The 26,363-nt window shown below is 37.6% G+C and overlaps 1 protein-coding gene across 1 annotated transcript in view; it reads left to right on the top strand.

Moving 5' to 3' along the window:
• Grm8 (glutamate metabotropic receptor 8) overlaps positions 1-26,363 on the top strand; it is an 870,036-nt gene that overhangs the window by 487,985 nt on the left and 355,688 nt on the right. The gene's annotated exons all lie outside the window — the stretch shown is intronic.

Genomic DNA, 26,363 nt, shown 5'->3' with positions numbered 1-26,363 from the left:
TGAATGGCAGAACTAGGAATTACTAAGTTGTGCATTTTCTACATTAATAAAAGACTTGCTAGTACTTACCATGTTTAGTTGCTCATAGATAGGAAGTATATGTGTGAAAAGGAATTAATATTACCCAAATTAACACATTTATTCAGTGCTTGTTACAGCTATCACTAAGAACATTTTTTTCAGAGATTTGAAGACAGGCTTTAAAAAAAAAGAGAAAACTAAAGAAAAAAACCCAGCAAAGACTCTAGATTTAATCTACTGTGATTAGATATTGTTGGCATTATAAAACATTAATAGTAGGTTAATTTAAAGTGAAGAATGGGATCCTGCATATCTTTGTCTGGCTAGAGTTGGAAGCAAGGAAGTAAGAAAAGTTGAATAAAGTTTGATGAAGATTTTATGGTCCAGAATTGTATTGTACCTATTTCTATTTTGCAGTTTTGGTTTCTTTTATTCCCACTTATTGGTCATTCTGTTAAACCTTTACAATGAGGGCAAGCATAAGATTGCAGTAAGCAATGGTTTTTTTTTTTTATGTTTCTCCTGAAACTGGACTTAAAACTTTTGTCTGGATCACCTGTCCACAGATACTTAAATGAATCTTTTGTAGTCAAGAATATACAAGCAGTACAGCTTTAAGAAGCCAACATTGTCTGAAGATGTAACCATATGGTAGACCTTAGTGTTCTAAAGACCCTAGACTTGAGTGCTAAACCAAAGGCAAAAGCAAAAGCAAAACAAATAGAGAGAGCAAACAACAAACCTTCTTTTGGTCTCAGGAAATGTGTTTGAGTTTGACACTCAGAAGATTTTTTTATTGAAGCTACAGTCAATTCATAACAATGCACTTACAGAAAAACTCTCCACCCAATAAAACCTAATGATGCTTTAAATTGTCATTTGTTAGGGAGATAAGTTTGCATAATCTTTAGCAGGGAGTATCTTCCCATCTATCAAAAAGGTGCACCCTATGTGGTAGCCTGACTTGTCACAGTTATAATTTGTCTTTTGAAATGTGATGCCTTTTTTTTTTTGCTAAAGTGAAACTTTTAGTTTCACTGCCCTCTGTACAAAGAAGAAAATTATCTCCACATTGTAAATGAATGAGAGAAGAGAGAGGTTTATATCTCTGAATGTTTATTTGAGAATCCCAGAAAAATGACAGGAGGGTTTTAGCAAACACCTAAGATCTTACTGTTCAGGTAGGTGTATTGCTATTTCTGGCAGAGGAAGGTAGAAAGGTAACAACTTTACCTATTTCAGACCCTGGAAGAGAACAGAGCAAAGATCTACTATAGTATGGCAAGTAGTTTCACTTGGAAACAGAAGGTGTTATATGAGATAGGTACTACAGGAAAGGGATGGTATGATTTGTTAATAGCTCCAACATAGTGAAGAAGAATATCAGTATCTTACTTCCTAGCTTTCTTTTTGGCAGCATTGGAACATTAATAACAACTAGCACTGGATAAGTGAATTCCTTTGCATCTAAATGTTTTATCATATAATCAACTTTTTGCTTTGACTCTGACTTCCAAGTATGTTAGGAGGACTTTCAAAAAGTATTTGGTAGAATCTACTTGCATTTTAGTAGAGTCTATTCCAGGTATTTTGTGTATCAGTAGAAATTTTAGCCTGTAGAATATATAAATAAATTTGAGATATCAGATTAATAGTAACCATTCAAAATGATCACATTCTACCCTCTAGAGCTGTGAATATGTTATAATCTTTAGCAAGGTGACTTCCAGTTTGCAGGTAGTCTTAAGGCTCTTGATCAGTTGTTTAAGAGAGGCAGATAATTATTCAAGACTATCAGAGGTAGTGGTGCTAGAGAGTCAATGTAATCACACAATTCTTAACAGAAGAAGAAAGTCACGGTGAGGCATTTCAAGAAACTTCACTGGTCATTCTATAGGTGGAGTAAAGGACTGTGATACAACAAATAAGACCATTAAGGCAAAGCTTAAAAATTCAAGCTCTGTATCCCCTCCAACCCTGTTGAGTCTGTAGAATTACTGCTCCAGTAACACCTCAATTTCAGCCCAATGAGATGTATTTTGCACTCTAGGACTGGAACTGTAGAACAACTGATGCCTGTTAAGCCATTACATCTGTGGCAATTTGTTCTAGCACCCACTGGAAAACAGCCCAGGCATCTAAGTGTTTATCCGAAGTACATGAAATGTAACGGGAATAAAATATCCTAAGAGACTCATCCTGACTACGCATAGAAGAGTCCTCTCCTCTGGAACCTCAAGGAACATCTGCTTTGAATGTATTGTTACAACTTCATTTGAAAAGTTTTCCCATTTTAAATAAATAGGCTATGATCTCAGGGCAGAAAGGCTTTGCGAGGATTACAGTTTATGCTCACCATTGACAACCATTTGTTTACTTTCAGGAAGAGATAGGGTAAAGGTAGAAGAGGTTAATAAAGAGAGAGTAGCTGTTGTCCTTCCAGGAAGCTGGCCATCTAGATGACTGTGTATTCATCTTGAGTGTTTAAAGTTGGATGTTGAATGACTCACTCCCTCCTCAGAGCGCTCTCAAAGGTCAAATTGAGAGATTTTTCTTGAATTTGGCATTTCTTTTGTAAGACAGAATCATCTTTTTTGTTTCCAGTGTCTCTTCTGTTACTGAGAACAAGTGTCCTTGTCAGAAAATGGTCATCAGAAAGGTATCTGTTTGAGATGCTGTACTTTAAGTTTATTTGAATTCTTGACTTATTTTTTCTTCAAAGGTCTTATCTAAATGCCACATGGGAATCATTCAATGCCATTTGCCTGCTCTAATTTTTGTCTCAAAATTTCTCTTCAATTTCATGTGTTACTTCACTGATAAAATTAGGAAGGTAGCTATTACCTTCTTTAACTCCAAAATGTTGCAAAAATGAATTATTAAAAATTTCTCTTGAAAATGCCCTATAATTTATTTTCCTAAATGCATGTTTGATAAGCCCTTCTACTTTATCAACAGGTAGGGAATATTTCCCCCCAATTTTTGACTCTTTTCATGCCACATCTTTACTGAGAAAAGATAAGTTTGAAAGGTCCTTATAGCCGGGCAGTGGTGGCACATGCCTTTAATCCCAGCACTTGGGAGGCAGAGGCAGGTGGATTTCTGAGTTTGAGGCCAGCCTGGTGTACAGAGTGAGTTCCAGGACAGCCAGGGCTATACAGAGAAACCCTGTCTTGAAAAAAGAGAAAGAAAGAAAGAAAGAAAGAAAGAAAGAAAGAAAGAAAGAAAGAAAGAAAGAAAGAAAGAAAGAAAGAAAGAAGCCGGGTGGTGGTGGCGCATGCCTGTAATCCCAACACTCTGGGAGGCAGAGGCAGGCGGATTTCTGAGTTCGAGGCCAGCCTGGTCTCCAGAGTGAGTTCCAGGACAGCCAGTGCTACACAGAGAAACCCTGTCTTGAAAAATACCAAAAAAACCACACACACACACACACACACACACACACACACACACACACACACACACACACACAAAGAAAGAAAGGAAGAAAGAAGAAAGAAAGAAAGAAAGAAAGAAAGAAAGAAAGAAAGAAAAACAGATTGTCCTTTATATAATATAAATATATAACAAAAAACTCATATGATTTCTTCAAAATATTCCTAATATGAAAGGTCCTTATAGAAACAGTCTAATCAATATTTGCTGTTTAGGACTTAGGGTTTAGAACTTAGGTCTAACTACCATTTTTCCAAGTCGAGACAAGGGATTTCAAAGTTTTTATATGTGTGCCGGATGGTCTTTTCCATGTTCTGAAAAGTCTCTAACTATAGCTTTTAGTTTTGCTTTATCTGATCTCTAGATCTCTAGATCTGGCTGTATCACTTAATGGATGGGAATGGTCTTGGAATGCAGTTGGTATTTTAGAAATTACTTGCAAAATCATTTGGGGAAAGTCTAGATAAAGAGAAAGAGAGTGAGGAGATAATGGGGCTGGAGGGGTTAAAATGAAGGAAGAACCAAGTCTTAGGTGTACATAAGGAAGTCGAGGGACAGCTGGGGAACGGCATTTTGTTTGCTAACCAATTTCTCAGATTGTGTCTTAGCTTTGATCAAAGAATTTTTTTTTAATGGAAGTTACGATTGAAGTCCTTCCTCTATATATCAATAGGACGTTGTTCATATTGGATTTGAAAAATGTTACTCTCTTTGTCTTCAGTTTTCTCAGAGGAGCAATATTACTTGAGCCACATGATCCTGTGAGAGACCTTTGAGATGCTCATTTTCTTTGTGTCACTTCCTGCCATTTAGACTGCTATACTGGAGGGTGAGATGGACATGCATGGACACATTGGCTGTTTTTCTTAAATGACCCCTATGAAACCAGATCTTGATTGGTCCAGTGAGATGCTTCCATAGAAACAGCATGTATCAGGCCTCCAACCTCCTTTGTCAGCTGCACAAAGATGTAGACAATGTACTCTGCCTGCTGTGCAGAAAACAAAGAAAACATTTCTCTGGATCACAGGTAACCTTCAAGGACAAACTTGGAAATGGACATAAGCAATTGGTGCTTGTACAAATGTACATAGGTCTGGGAAGAACTGAGTAATCATTAGTCTTGAGACAAGATAAATCAGCAGGCTTACAGGACCTGCATTCTAACTTATGGTTGTGCTCCTTACTACTAAGAACACTTTTAGAAAAAACACCAATATAAGAACAAACAAAAACAAAAGGATGTATTCAAATAATGAGCTAGGGACAACAAAGCAATGGACCCTAAAACAAGATGTACACACCAATCTGACAGTAAGTATCCAAGAGACTTAATGAAGAGAGCAGAAGCTATCACTTGTGTTGAGATTGGTACAAACTCAAGAAGCAGCATGGTATGAGATGTTTCCATGCATGCTACAATTGGTGAAAATGTATAGGCAACAACAAAGCGAAATGCAGAAAGCATCCCAAAGAAACCCCAGATAATAAAGGTGTCTCAAGTGAGAATCAACAGAGGTATTTATTTGGAGTTTGTAATTGAAGAAAAAGAGCCACCATCACTTTTCCTTATGAAAGACTAAAATCTGCAGGTAAATGGTACTTAACGCAATTAATAGATGAGTGGGTGTATGATTAAATACATGGTAAATACATATGGTCTGATTAGACACTGTTGGCTCAGAGATGCTGTAGATACAGGTGAAGCATCTCATGTGACTGGTTGTGGGATCACATTTAGTTTTATTGGATTGGTTCAAAGATAAAGGCAGGACAGAGATAATGATCAAGGAAACTGAAACTTACTTCTCTGGGTTAAGTTTTTACCTTCCTTGGATGATTCTTGCAGAAATTGTGATTGGACTTCCTAGGCCAATTAATGTGGGACTTATGGGCAATAACTTTATTGCCTTTTATATGAAACCTTTTGGGGTCTAGCTATACATTGTTATTTAGAAATGCAGGCTCTCAGGTGGAAGGAGAGTATTGGAATTGATTCTGATAGAATATGGAGTTGTGAGAGGCTACAGTTTGGGCAAGGAATCACTTTGTCACTTAATGTTTATTTATTATGGTGGAGGCAGCAGTGCTGCTATAATAATTTGTAGCAGAGCAGTCTAGAGAGATACAAGATTCAAGGAGACATACAGATGATTACCAAACTTTAGTACAGGAAGAATAGACCTTGATGCAAACTCTACTTACTTGATGCTATGTATTCTCTCTGTTAAACATACAGAGGCAATTTAGTCAACACAGGAGATGTGTACTGCAGTTTCAAGGAAGAATCATGATGATTTCTAGTTGGGTTGCAAAGGTTAGGCTTATAAAACACAACAGTGTTTTATAACAGCCAGGATACAATGCAAGCATCTTTGTTCAATGGGCTTTGAAGAGGAATTATAATTTGCTCCTCTTTAAGCTCTAACTGCAAGGTAATGAAAGGGGCAGAGCAAGAAGAGAGAAGAGCGGTGAGGGAGGAAGTATTCATACTAGGCCTTTCGCCCAGAGCACGCTGGGATCAATAGGTTAACTACCTAATGTTTACTTCAAATGGCTGACTAATCTGAGGGCTGTATCAAGATAATAAACTAAGACAAAAGGCAGTAAAGTGGAAAAGAGTTGTAAGGGAGGAAATTCTCATGACCAGTTGTTTTAATAAGTCTTTGTTATACTCAGAAAGATAACTTAAAGAAGTGACCGTGTGAGATAAGTATCTCCTTAAGATAGTACTGTATCTATATGAGAGTTAAGAGCCTCCCTCCCCCGTCCCCTAAGCACCAATCTTCTGAAGAACAGGCCAATGGGATTCAACAGTGATCAGAGACATATCTGCAAAGACATACACTGAGAGAAAGTTTGGAGAGATTAAAATCAGTTGTAAAGGGAAACCCAGTCTCTTTTCTGAATTCTCTATGAGTAGGAAATGAAGCTGTAGCGAGTCAACAAGTCTCAGTTTTTGAAAATTTCACCATTCAAACCGAAGAGATGATGTTCAGTCAAGTACGTATTATATAGTCAGTGATGATTACAAGAATCATTGAGGACTTGCTCTGGGCCAGGCATTATGAATATTACACTTAGCACTTTCAGCATTTGATCTGTTTTTAGTTCTATGAAACAGGTGTTAACATTCTCTTACTGAGGGCACTTGGATGTAACAAGACTAAATAATTTGCTTAAGTAAATGGTGAACAGTTTAAGACCCATCAGTTTTTGACACTGAGGCCAGAGCTCTTGACCACTGTGGTCAACACCTCTACTTAGAAATAATTAAGGATATCAGTTCACTTGCTTGCAAGGATCATAGAAGGATACTTAAAAATTCACAATAATTTTAGTAAGCAGACCCGGAAGAAATGGAACTAATGCAATCTCTGGGGATGTAGAGAAAATATAAACTGTAAAAACAATTGTGGAAGAGTTGGTTGATAGCAGGTAAGTATGAGACTGCCAAAACAGCTGTAGATGCTTTGCCAACCTGATTTGTATTTGGAAATGAATATTTAGTACCTATAACTTTTCTACATACTTTTGTACACTTCTCCCTTCTTTCTTATTAACTTCTGAAGGCTTCATCATTTTGTGTGTAGAAATGAATGCCACATGCAGGGAGCCCATTCAGGAACTTTCTAGTATTTTCAAGCCCTGTCACAGGGTCCAGTGACATTGCTCAACAAGGCAACATTGCCATCTGCTGTTAGCTTCTTTGAATTGCAGACACAAGGTTCCACAGTCCTTACTATTTAAGCAAGAGGTGGTGTCTTAGTTGTGGATTCTTAAATGGAGAATGGCATGTCAAGTATTTACAAGAAAAACTCAAGATGATTTTGAGTCTTACAAACCCCACACATTTATTCAGAGAGGTATTTCACTCAATCTCCATTGTAGAATCTGTCTGGTTGAACTGCCTCTGTGAAATCTTTCTGGATTACTCTTTCAAGGTCAATAACATTTGCTAAGAATGATCTGGCTATTTGGGGCTGCCTACCAGATCACATGCCTCACTGCCTATTAGTGGAATTTAGATGATACTATGACTCTTGAAGTGAAAATCTTGTTTGAAGTAGGCAACCACAATCTTCAAAATAGTCTCTAGTCTTGGCACTTACTTTTTTAATCTTTCAGGATTTTTAAATTTATGATTTAATTTTTGTTTCCAGCACAATCTTGTGCAGCTGTTACCTAGTCTGCAGTCACCAATGTATATAGACAAGGTTAGGATGATCACATTAATGTTTAAATATTATGCTCATGTATATGAAAAGACTGGCTAGAAAATAATCACAGACATGGGACTTACTCAAAAGTTCTCATAATATAGTCTTCAGATTCATACACACTGTTGAAAAAAATGAGGGTTCCTTCCTTTTTATATCATGTCTTATGGGTATAATGCTTTGTAGATGCATACTTAGTTTACAAAAACAAACCAGGCAAAGGAAGCCCATGGCTTACTCACATGTGAGTCACAATATGCTGTACTATAGATGGAGAGCTCAGAGGGGTGGTCCTTAGGGCATGAGAAACAGGGCAATGTCACTCAAATGATGGAAAACTTCAGTTAGATGGGAGGAATAAGTTCAAGAGATCAATTTCCTCTTAGGACATTGATAATGATGTATTCTATGCTTAACATTTGACAAATGAATATTTTATATTCATAAATATATTCATTTATAAATGAAGTCTTATAACCATAAACACTGTGTGAAGTAAATTTGATGTTAGCTTGGTTTGTATACATCCATGATGTATACCTATCTAAAACATGCTGTATGTCATATAGATTTAATATTTACCTATTAAAAGTTCTTTTAATAAGGAAAACAGCCACTGCTATTTTTTTGCCATCAAATAATATTATTGTGACAGCTTTACTAGCATTATTTAGATGAAGCCATAGGTAACCTTCCCTAGCCAGACATCAAGCATAGACTCTGGGTATTGGATAGTTGAGGAGGTAGATCCAGTAATGCAATGCAACTCAGCCAATGATGTAACAATGTATCTTATTTTTTGTCCCTTTGAGCAGTCCTGTGAAGAAAACCAGTTTTAAGTCTGCTAAGAGGAACCCTTTGGAATATGTTTTATGTTTGTCCTCAGTTTCCCCTTTCCCTTCCAAGTTATAAACATGTATTTTTGATTCTATCAGCAAATATTTTAGTAATGGATGCATATATATTAAAGGAAACTATATATTACTCATAAAATTTAAGTGACAATCTCTTAAAATTCATCAACCTAAGTGATGCTGAAAATTTTAGTGTCCTATGTGAATAAATGTATGACATTGTTCCCATTTTACACAAGATAAATAATAAAGTTCTCACATATTCATCTGTTTTCTTGTAAGTATGACACAAGATGCTATGACCAACCATTACATTAATAAGCACATATTATATTGACAACATAGACTTTTATGGTAATCGAGTATTCCACACATTTTGTACTTTTGGTTGTTTTAATAAACAGTAATCGTACATTTAGTTAACATACTTTTCAAAAAAGTGGCATTGCTTGGGAAAGCTTATATACATTTTAAAGCTTGATTAGTAAATACTGACAAATGGTTATGCAGAAAAACAGGATTATATTTACTAGCACAGTCAGGAAATGGAATACCAATAGAGGAAAAATTAAAGCCTGGATTTGGTTTGTCTTTGCTGGATATGAAGTAACGCTCTTCCTCATTTGTTGACAGCAGTTCTTACCTTCCCAATATTTCTTTTATAAACTTTGCTCATTAATTTTTAAAATTTCTTCCAAATATACACTTTTTATTTATTTTGGACAGATATAACCTGTTTTGTTTTTATATAACCTGATTTTTGTCTGCTTTGTAAATATTTTTGCATCCTTAGGAGCATTTTAGCTCTTGATATTATTCACCATATGATTCCATTGTGCTTCATGTTTTGTAATTTTATTCAGTTAAATATTCCAATCATCCTTCTTAACATTTCTCACTTTGGCATCATGCTTTAAAATGCTTTCCCATCAGTGTAATATCAGCATTCTATTTTATTTCAAGTATTTAAAAAAATAAGATTGATATTCATTTAGAATTTGCTTTAGTGAATATATGATAAGATGGATTTAACTCCTTTCCCCCAAAAGTCATTGTCTGAGTCATGACAGAGAACTGATATTTTCCCATTTTCCACATATTTTCTCTGCTCATAACAGTGCTGGAAGGAGCATCAGGTTCAGAGGCTGCTTATCAAATGAAGCTAGCAGAACATCACCTCATTGCTTAGTGTTTCACAGTTTTCTACATTGCATATAGCAAAAATCACTATTGATGCACCAGAATATGGCTGCAGCACTATTATAAATTTTTAAGTGAGAAACATTAGGCCAAGACTCTGTGAAGATGGGATTTTATAGCCAGAAAAAGAGTAGGAAGCCTGGCTCGTGTGCTGATGAGGGGCTTGATAGGGAATTCAGGCTGCTTTCGAATAGACACCGATAGATGATCGAGGCTGCTCATCTTCCTGAGTCAATACAAAATAACCCACTAGGTTGTGATGATATCCATAGAGCTTATGTTTTGATTTTAAGCACCACAAAGTAATTTACCAAGGTGGGATGTTTGTAGAAACATTAGTCATCATTATCACCATGGTTCTCATCAATCCAAGGGGATAAACATTTTAAAGGCTGGTGTTTATTTCGGGGGAAGTTATATCATTGAACTTAGAAAAAGAGATCTCTACACTGTCTGACTTTATAAACTAAGATTAGTTTTACAAATCCATTCCTTTTCAACAGGATTTAAACAGGTTCTGTTGGCACAAGTTTGTTAATTGAACACTTGGGAAGTAGAGGCAGTCTGATCAGGAACTCAGGGAGTTCCTCATGGGAGTCCATGGTCGGCCTGTACTCCTTGAGCACAGTCTCAGAATTAAGGCAGGATGTCTCACCATCCTTTTCTCCAGTTTCTTTGGATTGGAGGGAGATGTGTAGGCATACAATTTTAGGTTCAACCTCTCCTTTAGTCCACCACCCAGCCGAATTAGTGGAAGAGAAAAGTTATTAGGATATGGGGGAAGTGGACCTATTATTCAGCACGAATTCTTTGGGGATGAGCTCAATCATCTTTGACAGCAGTACAGTCCCACAGCAAACACCAAATAGGACTCAGCAGCTACAGACCAGTCCTCTAGGCAGGCAGACAGCATACATGAACTGGCAACTATGGACCAGTCCTTTCAGTAGGCAGACACCAGACACAAACCAGCAGATGAATTCAATCCAGAAGAAACCTCCAGGCTCACCAACTGGCCTGAGGTGCAGCCCAAGAAATGGCAATCTGCTTCAGGAACCTTATAAGCAGTTCTTGGGTGAGTTTCTCTCAATGACAGCAAACCAACACATGTGTGTAGTTAGTGAAGAATAGTGAGGGGGAGCAAACCAAACCAATGCTCAGTGCTTATCTCCCACTCTCTGTGGGGTCATATTTATACTCCTTTATCAAGCGTCTTTCATGTCTTTGCTATATCAAAGCAGCCTTTCTCCTGTGTCTGCTTCAGGAAAATAGACATTCACATATCTGTGTTAGCATGACATCTGTGTGCTCCTGCAAAACATTATTTGACATGACTTTGCAATGAAACTAGAAGCTTCCACTTCAGTGATGTCCAGGTTCGATAACTTGAGGCTGTTTAACAAGTTCAGAATTTTTCCATATTCTTAAACATCCTAAAGAGGCTAAAAAACTCAATCTAGATAGACCAGATTAGAAAGGTGTGAGGACATAGATGCCAATGCATTATTGTTAGTAACATTTTTATGTTAACAACCACAGTTATGGAACAACTGCTCTATTCCATGTAGTGCTACTCTTGGAGTGAATAGCTGAGTGTCTCTCCAGGGAATCTGTTTCTTGCGTTTTAGAGATGTAGAAAGAAGTGGTAGAGATACCTTTAGGAGTAATTACTAAAAGCCGGGCAGTGGTGGCACACACCTTTAATCCCAGCACTTGGGAGGCAGAGGCAGGTGGATTTCTGAGTTCGGGGCCAGCCTGATCTACAGAGTGTGTTCCAGGACAGCCAGAGCTACACAGAGAAACCCTGTCTTGAAAAACGTCCCATTCCTCCCCAAAAGAAGTAATTACTAAGAACAATCATGTGTGGCTTAATAGTGAGAAGATTTCTCCGAGAAGTGTGCTACTGGGAGACTTTTGTCACTGTGGAAACATGACAGGATATACATACTTAAATACACCTAGGTGGGTCAGATAGTGAAGAATTGCTTAACACGGTTCTTGAAGTAATGAAGAGACACAAGTCCAGAATATGTGAGACCATTGATGGTATAAGCTGGTAGTTTGCACAATGTTAGGGTAAAGAATTAAGCTCTGTATGAGATTGAATGTACTAAATGTCTGTATGACCAGTGGCTTGGGGGTTTTCACACTAGAAGCACCAGGTGCACGTGAACAGTGGCATCCTACTGCATGGTTTCATCCTGTCATCTGCCACAGTGTCTCTGGAGCCTGCACAATTTTCAGCTCCAGGAAAATTTTGAGGAACCAGGGTAACATATGTGGTCAGTTGTTGACTGCTATACCATTGTATTATATGAATTTATCAGAGGGGTACTTGATACTCAGTTCCTTCTTGGTTTCTCTGATATACTATGAATTAAAAAGGTCATTTCAAGTCAATCGTATCATCTTTCCTTCTTCCAATTGATCCTGTCTAGACTTGGTTCACACAGCTTGTGTCTTTGGTGAATCAATGTTGGAAACCACTGCTTGGTGCTTTCAGGTCTTTACGTGACCCCTCTGGGATGCATGTTCTAAACAGAGACTCCAGAGTCGAACTTCAGCTTTAATGACAAGGGGATCCAAATAGATAGATACAGAAGTAATATTTCCCCAACACTGGCATGTGTAGGACCTGATGAGAGCTTGTGTGAATCTCGACTGTAATTCAGGAGGTCTGGGGGGCTTGTACTTCAGCAAATTCCTGGACAATGTTGGTGTGGCTAGTTGGTGGGTCACCGCTGGTTGGTGAGCTCACCTAGCTAATAGGGCATTCTAATTTTTCTGTACTTTAGGTCCCTTTTCATCTCTCCAAATGGCTCCTCTCAGCTCCTTATATAATGGTTTTGAAGCAAACAGTGGTCTCTGAAGTGTTTCCTGGTATTGGTCTGTAGGCCTTGCTTCTGGAATTCTGCTTGTCCTCATCATCACGGCTAACTTTCGGGTTCCTGGGAGATCTTCCCAGGTCACTTCATGGGCAAAGCTTTTCCAGCAGTCTGACCCCCTGAAGCTCCAGCTGTCTGACCTGCTGTGTGACTTTAGTTGTCTACCTTTAGTGATGCTGTGTGGCAGAAAGCTCCCTGTGTTTACAGCTGTAATCGGAGCAGACTAGGGGAATAGCTATGCTACTGCGAATGTTCTTATTTTCTCTTTGTATTTTCTACACGATTTATTAAACAGGGCCAAGGTTGGCCTGTAGCCAACACAGTCCCATGGTAAGGCTCTGCTCTGCATGTCTTTTGTTATATTTGTTGGATGTTATCTCTTCATTGGTAAATTTCACTCAACATTCAAAATAATCCTAAGTGTCACCAAGGGGAACTGACTGAGGTCAGCATAATCATACCATCTACCTGTTTGCCCAAGGAAAAGTTTTCATGTTTTCATTTTTCTGCCTTTCTTTTGCTTTAAACCTTCCAGACCAACTTTCCCAATCTGTATACTCCCCATCAGGGTCCTGCTTAGTGTTTTGTTCTCCTTGGTAAAATGCAAATATCAACATCCTTTCCTTCATCTTTAGTTGTCCACTCTGATATACCATTGCTCATTCCCTCTGTGGTTGTGAAGGTGGTCTGTACTACACAATAGGAGAAAATGGTCTTAAATATTAATCTCAGCTCAATGTATGACACCTAGAACAGAATGGACTCAGTACCACATAGATTTGAAAAGCAATTCTGAGACTTTAATGGAAAAAAATGGGTGTCATGATATCATCCAGCTTCTTTTCAAATAAGTATTTTCTTCTTCTAATGTTTCTGGGCATATAAACTTATTCCCAAGGAGACAACTCCACCTTTCCTCAATTGTTAGCTAGATACATCTCTAATGATAGATTTGTCAAATATTTTTACTTTCTTTAATCTTAATTTTGATGGTATAAAAATATGTCTTTAGGCAGTATCATGTTTGAGCTAGAAAATAAGCTCATGTTACTAGTTAAGAAGGAAGGGAAGAGACAGGAAAATTTGAGTGCTTTTGTTTTTTGACACCACCTTCATGCTATTTATGGATCTTCCAATATTATTTCATGTTCTAAGGATAGATTTTATTCAATTATTAGACCTTTCAATGTTTCAACCTTTTCTCCTAAATCTCTTAAGGTCTAAAATCATGAATAAATATGTGCTGAATAGACTGAAAGCTGTCATCTTCAGAGAGTTGTCAGTGGACTTCAAATTGAAGCAATCTCTCAGTTCTTTTTCCTGCTAGTTATTGATAAATCTGTAGACTTCTGGCTATGGTCCTGAATATATTCATGGGTTCTGGGGCATAGCTTGATATTTAGAGAAATCCAAAGTGTGTTTTTCATGAAAAAAATTTAAGTAGAATTGGAAATACTGTTTGTGATTAAATATTTTAAAAAATAACTTAATATGTACTATGGGATAGTTTTAATTCCAGATTAAATGTAAAGGGTGTAAATAACAGATGATAAACTACAAATCATGTTCTTAGCCCGTGTAAGTTAAGCCACCTTCACTAATGCTAATCACAACACAGATGAAGTATTTATAAAAATTAAGAGCTTTAGCTGATTAAATTCTAACCTTTATCCTGACAGAGAAACAAGGAGAATTATAAACTGTGGATATCCCAAGAATTAATGAACTGCAGATCTGATAATAGCTTAGGTTGTGGGCAGGAAATTCTCACATTTAATGGTCATTTAATAGTCTAGAGCTCACTTAGAAATTTTTCCTTTCCATAAACACACTGTAATTTTAAAACGACCAATTAAGCTCTATTGCAAAGGGGAGAACACAGAACACCTATGTTTCTAGAATTTAAACCTAACCAAGCAACTTGCATTTTACTTATAAAATCAGGAAAATGAGATTTAGTTGACCTGAAGAAAGATGTGATATACTTGACAATAAACACTTAAAACTCAGATACATACCATTGTTAATAATAAATATAATACCCATGTCTAAATGACTATTTTCGTTGAATGTTAGAGGAGGAGAATCTTCGGTGCTCATACAAAGCAAGGTTCCACATGAATCAGAAGGCTTGTGAGACTCAAATGAGGTGGTAACAATTACATGTTTTTAAACTTGCTATTATTTGCATATATTAATTATACAAAATAATGAGTTTCATTTGATACCTTCATATTACATGAGTTTAAGAATATATTGAATTAATTGATTTACCCCATTACCACTTCTTTTTTGCCTTCTTCTTTGAAAATAATTCACCTGTTTTCATGTCATTTTATAAATTATAAAATCTGTATTTCACACATACTTTTGCTTTGTAAGTCTGGCTAGATATATACATACATGATATATAATTATATATATGATATGTACTATATAAATATATATCACATTTTTTATTCATTCATTTGTGTTGACCCCATAACTTGACTTTTTCGGTTGCTGTTTTTGGTTTTTCACATGTATACCCGGAAGGCAACAGCTAGTTCATCATGATATTTCTATTGGTAGGTTTTTGGGGAATCTCCATATTTATTTCCACAGGGGCTGAACTAACTTCTCTCTCCATAGTACATAGACATTCTTCTTTACCACATTCTTGTCAACATTTGAAGCCACCATTTATATTTAGTAACATTAAAATTCTTTTTTAAAAAAGTAATTTACTTTTGTGTTAGTTTTACTGTAGAATATTGCTATTTGTAAGCTATATTTATGTTTCAAATGTAGAATGGCTATACTGGATGAGCTCATACTCTCAGAAATTTGGTGGTTTTCATCTGTTTTACTGTTCTAATTTCACTGGCTACAGTATCTATATTCAGTACCCTTCATTTACTTTACTGTGCAAACACATTTGTGTGTGTGTGTGTGTGTGTGTGTGTGTCTGTGTGTCTGTATATCTGTGTGTCTGTGTTTCTGTGTTTATTCTATTTGGACCCTAGTCACTGGACCACTAGGAAATGTCTAAATGCTCTGTCTTTTGTTAAGGAGGAAATACCATTATTTTATGCTACCTTATACACATACTAAGGCGAAGAGTATATAGCATTGGAAGAAGTAGCCACTATGACTTCTCTCCTACTGGGAACACTTGTGATAGTGACAAGCTGATAAATGCAGAATACAATTTGTTCATGATAAAAAAGCAAGTTTTCATTTTTTCAAGTAATTATGGAACCAACTTTAAGAATCCACATTTTATCTATTATATTGTTGAAGGCACCTATTTTTTAACTATATTGTCTTAATTGCCCTACTGGGCAGGGTAATGATAGTCTACAACAGTTTAATATGCAGTTCAAAACAATTAGAAGAACATAAATGTTTCTAACACAGAGACATGATAAACATATGAAGGGATGGAAAAATCTGGATAAGTGTTTGGATCTTTATACGTATAAGTATATAACTATTATGCTGACCCTAGAAATATGTGTTATATGTATATCAAAAACTTCTTATTTTACAAACAAGACATGAGTCTTATTTTGAGGCCTTTAATTTCAAACCCATCAAATCCCATGAATCTTTTGGGGAAAACAATATCTATGAAGTCGTCAAACTGCACGGGGTGTTTTCTTGACCTACCTGCTCTTGTTGCAGCATCTCACAACTGCCAGCCCTAGCTCGGCATTTCTGTAAAGTGATACATTACAAGCCTACAACTTTGGTCGGCAGACTTAACAGACAAAATCACACTTTGTCTCATTAAATTTTAGCTTCAGATAAATAAGATATTTTGTTAGTGGTATGTCAATATATTTCTTAATGACACTACTTTGGTCTTGACCCAACATTGGATTTAATTGATTCCCGTGTGCAGTATTGGTGTTTGCAGATGTTTTGAGGTGCCATGTGCACTGGCTGTGGGAAGCCCCAGACAGAACAGTGTTTACAAGTCATACTACAAATAGAAATCCTCACTAGTATCTGTGAAGGCACAATTTCCCAAGCCCCTTATCTGTCTCATTCACTGGGACAAAACTGAAGACCATTTACAAGCATCTTGCTTCATTCTGGCTATAGGGAGTTTGTGGCTACACTCTGATAAACACAGTATTAAGGCATATTAGCAAGCACCGATATTTTCTCTCCTTTCAAATTAGCATTATAATGCCTTTGTTATAGCAAACAGACAAACAACAACAACAGCAACAAAAACAACAACAACAAAACCACACACAAAATCAAAGTTCAGAATCCCAAGTAGCAGCTATATTGTTTGAGAATGAGTATCATCTATTTTCATATGGTAAAATGAATGATATTGATTACAGATATATTTTTCAGGAGAATATTAAGAATCTATATGGATTGCTTTCTGTTCTTTGCTATTATTTCTTGTGCACTAAATGAAAGGCATATATCTTCTGAATTGGAAGATGGGGCCTTTCAGATGACAATATGCTAACTTTAAGGGATCTGATGCTCTAAGGACTCTGACCCCCAGTAACTGGAGGAAGTAACCTCTGAAGACACTAGACTGGGGGCACTGACATAATTTGGGGTTGAGTGTAAACTCTTGCTGTGTAGTGCCTATGAGAATACATTCCACAAATATTCTTTTCCATAGCATACACCAGGAAAAATAATGTAGATAATTAATACTGTTACTGCCGAAAGCTGTGTTTTCACTTCTTCCATGGTTTCAGTACTAGAGTGAAGGCAGTTTCTCTTATTTTAACCTCTTGGCTTTGATTTCAGAGTTCCAAATCAATATTTTTCCTAAGACTTGAAGAAAAGCCAAGGAAGTAAATATTGTGCTTTATTTTCAAGGGTCATTTAAATTGATGGAAATCTATACTGCTGTTAATGATCCAAAGTGATTTCTTATGGGTATGATTAATTTTCATGATCTATTACAGCACCGTGGATTTGCCTCAAAGCTTGTTTTATTGTAGCAAACATTTTTGTATGTTATCATTGACTCAAAATATATTTTAGGGGGTGTGGTCTTTGTTATATTTATTCTTTTTGCTCCTATATGGAAATAACTTAGGCTCTATTTTTTTTAAAGAGCTTCTGCTTAAAGCTATTTCAGTAAAACAGTGATTTCTGGTTTCTTTTTACTAGTTAGTAAATTGGATCAACATGTCTAAATGGTGGCATTGTGGCTATATAGATGAAAGGGCTACTACCACTGTGAGACCCATGAATTCTTTCCAACCCTGAATCAGGTTGTTTTGTGGTTGCATCTAGTAAAGCTTTTCAGTAACACTAACTCAGGTTCACACAGCCTTTTATAGTGCTTTCACATGCAGTTCTAACTTTGACTTTCTCAGAGTGTTGTGTGGTATGCCAAGCAGAGGAAATAGTACATTTCTGGTTTTTGTTTGTTTGTTTGTTTGTTTTAAAATCAGGCATTCAGGCTCAGGGTGGTAAGAGACATGTGCTGCTAAATTTGTAAGTTATGGGATTGTTCCTTGAATGTGGGTCCTCTCAGCCACAGTACATTTTCTGCTCAATCTTAACTGTTTCTTATGAGAACAGGTCAAGGCAGGGAAGATGAAATGCAAGTGTAGTATAGTGTAATGTAGTGTAGTGTAGTATATGTAGTGAATGTAGTGTAGTGTGTTGTGGTATAGTGTGGTGTAGTGTTTGTGTTTGCATGTGTGCTATTTATGGGGAAACTATTTTTAAACATATGTTCATTATAAAAGAGTTAGATAAAGGGAATCTTTCTCTTAAATTAAAAGTAAAGAAGGCAAAACAAGCATTCAAATAAATAGCCGAATGGAAGCTGATAGCAAAACTGTCTTGCAATGTAAAGCTTCACTAGCTCACTGAATGCCAGACTTCCAGCTTCCTTCTGCCATAGGGTTGGGGACACGACAGGCTCAGCCCCAACAGGGCAGAAGACTCTGAAGCTTACCTTGTATTCAAGGAATAATTATAATGCAGATTTTCTACTATGAGCTTCAGCAGGGTCAAGAAGTGATTTGTACCCTCTGTAGTTCTGGGCAGTGCAGGATGGCGAGAAAGGGGTGGGTGAACTCTGTGCTCAGCCATCTTTGATGGGCATCACCAGTGCCAGAGGAGTCAGCTCATTTTTTTCCCTACAGTTGCTGAAACAGCAAATATTCAGTTATTGGATAGGATGGAAAAGTGCCTCAGAACCTCCTTGAAGAATTGTTTCATTGAGTTAGGAAGCTAACTTTCTTTCCTGGAAATCTAGATGTGCCAGAGGGCAAAAAACACCATGGTAGAAAAAGTTAGAAAGACGACCAGGTCAGAGTAGGTTTTTTAGATACATAGTGAACCATGGGTATTTTCATTGACACCATTTACCATGCTTGAGGACAAAGTCCTCAAAGCTACTGAGAAGGTTGGGGCCTGTGGGGTCGGGTGGGGGAAGGGGAAAGATAATCTATGTTTGAGGCCAACCTTTGCAGTGCTATAAACTTCTTTTATAAAACAATAGAAAGGGAACAGGGATATAGTTCAATCGTAGGATCCTCTCTGCACACAGGGACTTAGTTTAAACTTTAGTACTGAAAAAAAAAAATAGATCTTCGGAAATTTTCACTTATAGTCACCGAGTTTCCTTGAAATAATATTTACAAATACTAGCATTGCTGATTGCCATAAATTAATATTATAGGTTAGCATAATATATAATATATAACTGCACTACTGACTTTTCAGGCAAGATTGCTTCCTCCGTGGAATGAGCCATTATAGACAGCATGCAGGTGTCCTATTCAACATCTCTTCCCATTTCTCCATCTTTCAGAAAAACCTGGGTCCCTAGCAATTATGTGTTAATTTCAGTCGAGTGATTAATAGCATGATTAAAATTGATATTTATGTGTTTTAGAGTTGTACTCTATTTTTATAGAATTAACCACTTCTCTGGATTCTTTGCAACCCAGAAGTTGTGCCCAGGTGTCTTTGCTGGGAACCAATAATAATTATGGGAATATATTATTGGAATAATTGGTTCCCATTGATGGTAACCAATGATAATTATGGCCCCAGTATATAGGACTCATCATTTAAGGCTATGTTTTTTTTGACTCAGTCCTATGCACTGGCACAATGTATGGAAGTCAGATTCTCCTTTAGAGGACCTGATGAAGGAGAAGAGAGCATGCTTCTTCTTTCTGTATTTAAATGTATGCAGAACTCAAGGGTGAGTCACCACTAAATTGGCAGCCTCCCCCGGTTACAGCAAGACTTAAAAAAAAAGAAACTGGCAGAGTTGTCTCATGTGGAACAATACAGGCAATGCTCTGCATTTAAGTATGAACCTAGCACAGAAAGAGAAGGATAATAATGACTCTGAGAGAGGGTCTGTGTTGAGAAATGCAAGTCATAAAGTAAAACTGGGCAGAGAAAGAAAGCTAGCCATGAGTGGAAAGAGCCAATTATTTAAGCCGGGCATTTCAACTTTTGCCTGTTCTTAGAAACATGTAGTTGTAAAATACTCTTAAGTAATGTATATTATACCCCTCCCAAAGCCCCTTCCTTTCTTTCTCTTTGACAGATGCAATGGCTGTTATATAAGATGCATATGCCATTAGTCAACCTTGTTTGGATCACAGTAGAATGCATTGAGCATCTGGACACTTATGGTGGGCATTTATTCTGAAAGATGCTGGATCTGAGCACTCTGGGATTTCACCTTTCCAGGCCGGGCGGGGAAGCAGTGTACCCTGATGGTCATAGACACTCAAGTTCGCACTTACTGAGCCACCAGGCTTCCCTGGCTGTGTCCACGTTTTGAAGCATTGCAGTGGCTCTTCTTCAGTCACCTTCCCCTGTTTGGACGCCAGGCCGTTCTTACCATACATTCCTTGCACCATTACTGTTGCTCTGGCACCAGTGGCGGTCTCTGATTTGGCAAATACCTTTCACCTTCTGACTGCCTTGACCCAGCTCCATGAAAACAGCTGCTTCACCTCTATAACTAAATCCAAAATAAGGAAACTAAAAAAAAAAAAATGCTAATATGATAGTGTAATAACAATGGCTAATTCAACAATATGAATAATTACTGAGGCAAAATTCAATGTCTCACAGTTAATTAAAAATATTGATGTGAATTGGTATATTCCCCATAGTATCTTTATGAGCAGCATACGGCTCCATGCAGAAGTAGAGCACCTCCCCGTCTATTAAATGAAACTAATTTTAATGCACAGTTATTTCAACAATTTTCTTCTTTTATTTGATTATTTTTCTTAAATGAAACAGAGTATCATCAGTACAGTATTTTTAGGTGTATTCTCTTACACAAGATAGTTTGGGAATCGAACAAAGAAAATGATTTTGTCTAAATTCTAAAATGTTAATTGGTTAACAAAAAGCCAGGCATAGTTGCTTGGTGTGTGACTACAGTGCTGTGGGGTGGGGACAGGGGACCGCTAGGGCTTGCTGTCTACCAAGCGAGCTCTAGGTTTAGTGAGAGACCTGTCTCAAGAGGGATAAGGTAGAGTGACAGGAGCAGATAGATCATAGGCATAATAAATAATTAAACACACAAACATTTTTAAAAAGAAAAATAAACAGCCACAGACAAGGCAGCAATTCACTTGCTGTTCACTTGAACAACGTGATTTTAACAAGTCCTATCAGACAGGATCCATCTGTTTTAGGGAGAACGTTTTTCATATTTCCTCAAGCTTTCTATCTGTCACTGACAAACAAGAAGCCACTTTCTCCTGAGGCTCAGCTGTAGTTATTTATATATTTAAACCCGTTTTGTTTGTCATGCTCTGAAGGGCTTTAACATTTAAAAAAAAATAAATTAAATTCTGAGGAACATTAACCTGTACATTTGGATGCTGGTCCTGATGAGAGACACGGCCACCTGAGAAATGCGTTGCCCCCTTGACTGTCATGGAATCCAAGATAAAAAGCTTGAAGTCATCATAAATGTATAACCTGGAAGCTGACTAGGAATTTCTTGCTGCTCCTTTATGTGTTGCCTTGTTTGTAGGGCCATAATTATAAACCAATTACAGCTAGAGAAAAAAACCTCTCCATTGTTTTCCCCACTGAATAGTAATTACTCTGTTGTTATGTTTCAGTGTGTGTGTGCATGTGTGTGTGTGTGTGTGTGTGTGTTAGTCTTTCAAACATTATTAAGCTAACCTAGATTTCAGTGTGGCTTCTGGTAAGTGAGAAATACAAAATACATGCAATATATGTAAGATGTTTATAGCAGTTATCCCTCTCTATCTGTTATAAATCATGTTACTGATTAAGGATAGCCTAGCAACTGAGCACTGTGGTTTCCTGTGGAGCCATTGTGATGTTGTCTTGATGTTATGATTCTCCTGGGCAGTCATGGTTATTTCAGAAACACTGATCAGAAGTTAGAAGGCCACATTTTCTGTGGAGTATGGAAAGTCTATTTCAACGTGAAGAATGGCCGATTTTCTGTGTCATTATGTTTATACCATCTGAAGATATCAAAAGGTATATGAGTTGGTTCTTCTCCTTCTCTGAGTTAATGTGCTATTACATTTCAGTTTGACTTGACCCAGCATCATGGTTCCTGTCTCAGAGGTGGTGCTTTTGTTATTTTCCTAGTCTAGGTCCTGTTAGTCAGGGTTCATACTTGGTTTGCTTCAAGTGATGTGCTTTAGTATACAGTTATGATGAAGCTCTGTGTAGAGAAAAACAGGATTCAATCTTTATGTTCTTTAATATGATTTTATTTTATTTTATTATACTAGGCTAGTGAAGGATATAAATTTTCCCACATTCTAAAAATAAGAGACAAATGGCTAATCAGTAAGAGATGTATCAAAAAGTATAACTAAGATGAAGAATTTTAAAAACTCAGAAATTCAAATAAAAAGCATTAAAATAAATGCAAAGAATATCTGATATATATATATATGTATATATATATATATATATATATATATATTTTTTTTTTTTTTTTTTTGCGAGTTTCACATCAAGCACTCCAGTCCTGCTCATTTTCCTATCCCTTCATATCCTTCAGGTGCCTTTTGACCTTGCAACCTTCCCCCAAAAGAAAACACATAGAAACACGCAATAACAACAGCAACAAAAACAAAGCTTAGAAAACATGCCATTGTGAAAGTTGTAATATATCACGGTGTGTCTCACAGTACATCCCTCTGACCACATCTCTTCACTGCAAATAGCGGTGAGTCATGGGTCTGGTTTTGAGAAATCTGGCATCTGTGACACCACTGATATTAGATCGCCTTGTTTCAGTTTTCTGAGGAACTGCCAGATTGATTTTCAAAATGGTTTTACCAGCTTAAAGTAAGCAGCAGTAGAGGAGTTTTCGTCTTTCTCCACATCCTTGCCAGGATCTGTTGTTACCCAAAAGTTTTTGATCTTAGCCATTCTGATTGGTGTGAGGTGGTGTGAGCAAATCATTTTGATTTGCATTTCCCTGATGACTAAGTATGTTGAACATTTCTTGAAGTGCTTCACAGAAATTCAAGATTCCTCACTTTAGAATACTTTGTTTAACTCTGTACCCCATTTTTAATAGGCTTATTTGCTTCTCTAGAGTCTAACTTCTTGAGTTATTTGTATATTTTGGATATTACTCCTCTATCAGATATGGGGTTGGTAAAGCTGTATTCCTAATCTGTGGGTTGCAGTTTTGTCATTTTGACAGTGTCCTTTGCCTTGCAGAAGTTTTTCAATTTTATGAGGTCCCATTTGTCAATTATATGTCTTAGAACATGAGCTGAAGGTCTGACGAAGCTGCAGGGAATTGCAACCCTATAGGAAGAACAATATCAACTAAGTGGACTGCTCAGAGCTCCCAGGGACTAAACCACCAACCACAGAGTACACATGGAGGAATCTGTGGCTCCAGATACATATGTGGCATAGGATGGCCTTATCTGACATCAATGGAGGGCAGGCCCTTGGTCCTGTGAAGGCTTGATGCCCTGGGGTGGGGGATGCTAGAGCAGTGATGGGGTGTGGATGAGTAGGTGGAGGAGCACCCTCATAGAGGCAAAGGGGAGGGGTGAGAGGGATGATGGGATGGGGGCATTGTGTAGGGATAACTGGGAAGGGGAATAGCATTTGAAATGTAAACAAATAAAATGATTAATAAAAAAAATATTGGATCCACATCTCCCGATTATCCTATTGTCCTGTGTCATGGAGATTTTGTAGCTTTGGAACAGCAGGACCTGCCCTTTCACAAACCCCAACCATTTACAGCTGATGTCGAGCTTAGAGAGGGCTAATTCAGAGTCCTGGATCTAGGTCTGGGGCATGGGGTGGGGCAGGTAGCTGAGCTGATCTGCCTTCCAGCTTATCTATGGCAGCAGGGCAAGCTCTCCAGCAGTGCTCAGCCTAGGCCATCCAATGCTGCCATCTACAGAATGCAAGGGTCAGCTCTCCTGCTCTCATATCCTTGGAGTTGGCTCACCTGCACCCACAGCCCCAGAGACTGCTCCAGTGTGCAGCCAAGTCAACCAAGTCAGGCCAACTTCTCTCAATTGCTGAAGCCTACGAGGGGCTTGGTCGACTCTCCTGCTCTCACAGCCTTACTGTGTCCTTGCCATCAGGGCCAGCTCCACTCTGCTGCCTGGGCGAGGTGCAGGGCCTGCTCTCCCACAGATGAGAGGTGGCTCCAGCTTCTGAGAGATAATTTTATTTTTTTGTCAACATTGTGCTGCTTTTAATTTCTTTTAATTTGATATATTTTTATTTACATTTCAAATGATTTCCCCTTTTCTGCCCCCCCCCCCAACTCCCCGAAAGTCCCATAAGCCCTCTTCCCTCCTCTCTTTTCTCCCATCCACCCCTTTTCACTTCCCTGTTCTGGTTTTGCCCTATACTGCTACACTGAGTCTTTCCAGAACCAGGAGCCACTCCTACATTCTTCTTGTACATCATTTGATGTGTGGCTTATGTTTTGGGTATTCCAATTTTCTAGGCTAATATCCACTTATTAGTGAGTGCATACCATGATTGATCTTTTTAGACTGGGTTACCTCACTTAGTATGATGTTCTCTAGCTCCATCCATTTGTCTAAGAATTTCATGAATTCATTGTTTCTAATGGCTGAATAGTACTCCTTTGTGTAGATATACCACATTTTTGTATCCATTCTTCCATTGAGGGATACCTGGGTTCTTTCCAGCTTCTGGCTATTATTATTATTATTATAAATAGGGCTGCTATGAACATAGTGGAACATGTATCCTTATTACATGCTGGGGAATCCTCTGGGTAAATGCCCAGTAGTGGTATAGCAGGATCTTCTGGAAGTGAGGTGCCCAGTTTTCGGAGGAACCGCCAGACTGATTTCCAGAGTGGTTGTACCAATTTGCAACCCCACCAGCAGTGGAGGAGTGTTCCTCTTTCTCCACATCCTCGCCAACACCTGCTGTCTCCTGAGTTTTTAATCTTAGTCATTCTGACTGGTGTAAGGTGAAATCTCAGGGTTGTTTTGATTTGCATTTCCCTGATGACTAATAAAGTTGAGCATTTTTTAAGATGCTCTGAGAGATATTTTAATTGGTTAATTTATTTTAATTTTCCAACCCATTTCTGATAGACAATTTTAAATGATGGTAGCCTGTACCGTCTTTTGATGGCTTGCTGTTATTTTGGATCTGACTGAATGTTTAGGGAAGAAAACACAGCACAAGTGTGTCTCTAATCACAGTTTTGAGATAGAAACAGTTTTGTGAAGAAGATGCATCCTCCCTCAGATATTTATGGTATATTTAATTCTCAGGTAATGTCTTTTGTGTAAGACAACTGATCAAGAACTGACGGTTTTAGAAATTTCTCTGAACACTAGTTTAGTATACTAAAAGTTGAATTCTAGTAGAATTTTACTGAAAGAAGTTATATAATTGGAACACACACACACACAGACACATAACGACTGAAAAAGTCAACATATGGTGGATAGCAACTTAGCGAACAGCGCAAACAGAAGTCAAAGAACATGAAAGCATAAAAGGATTATGAAGCCAGGAGGATTGGGAAGCACATCCCGGATGTGCTACCAGTACTCAGGAGGATTAAGCAGGGCATCAGAAGTTGGAGGCCAGCCTGTTTTCCCTTTTTTAATCCCTCCATCACTCCCTTCTTTCTTGTAATTTGTTCATTTGTATCAATAGTCCTTGGCATTACTCCTAGGGACTTGTGCATGCCAGCAGGGAACTCTACCACTGAACTACATTTCCAGGCTATGGAAATGTGTGCTAACAGAGACAAAAAAAATGTGAGGTTTATGTAGAAGTCAAGAAGAAGCAAAAAGCATATAAACAGCAATTCAGTTAAAAAGTGGAAAGCCACTTGAAAAAAATTCCTCAAAAGGAATAGAAACCACTGTTTCCTCATTAGAGTTCCAGAAGAGGCCAAGGAAGAACATTTTCTCATAATTTGAAATGTTTACTGATTTGATGATAAAAATACGCTCATTGAAATAATAGGAATTACCTGCAAATTATGTTCTGTCATTTCTACCTCCTTCGGTATGGCTGCTGCCTCACAGGGGATCTCTGTGGATGCTGGGATCCCTCTCAGCTTCTGAGAAAAGCACTCTTTGTAAATCTTTGTACACTCACTTCATCCTGTGTAAATGCTTCTTATATCACATCCACTCTATTTTCTCTCCCAGTCCTCAGTGCCAGTAACATAATTTGGGTAGCAAAAAGAAATCCCTGGGGAAAACAGATTTGTTAGAAATAAATATAAAGTGAAGCTAGGCTAT

Source organism: Apodemus sylvaticus, chromosome 2 (genome assembly GCF_947179515.1).
Source record: "Apodemus sylvaticus chromosome 2, mApoSyl1.1, whole genome shotgun sequence".
Taxonomy (NCBI): domain Eukaryota; kingdom Metazoa; phylum Chordata; class Mammalia; order Rodentia; family Muridae; genus Apodemus; species Apodemus sylvaticus.
The sequence above is the reverse complement of the archived record's forward strand: the minus strand, read 5'-3'. Positions and strand labels throughout refer to the sequence as shown.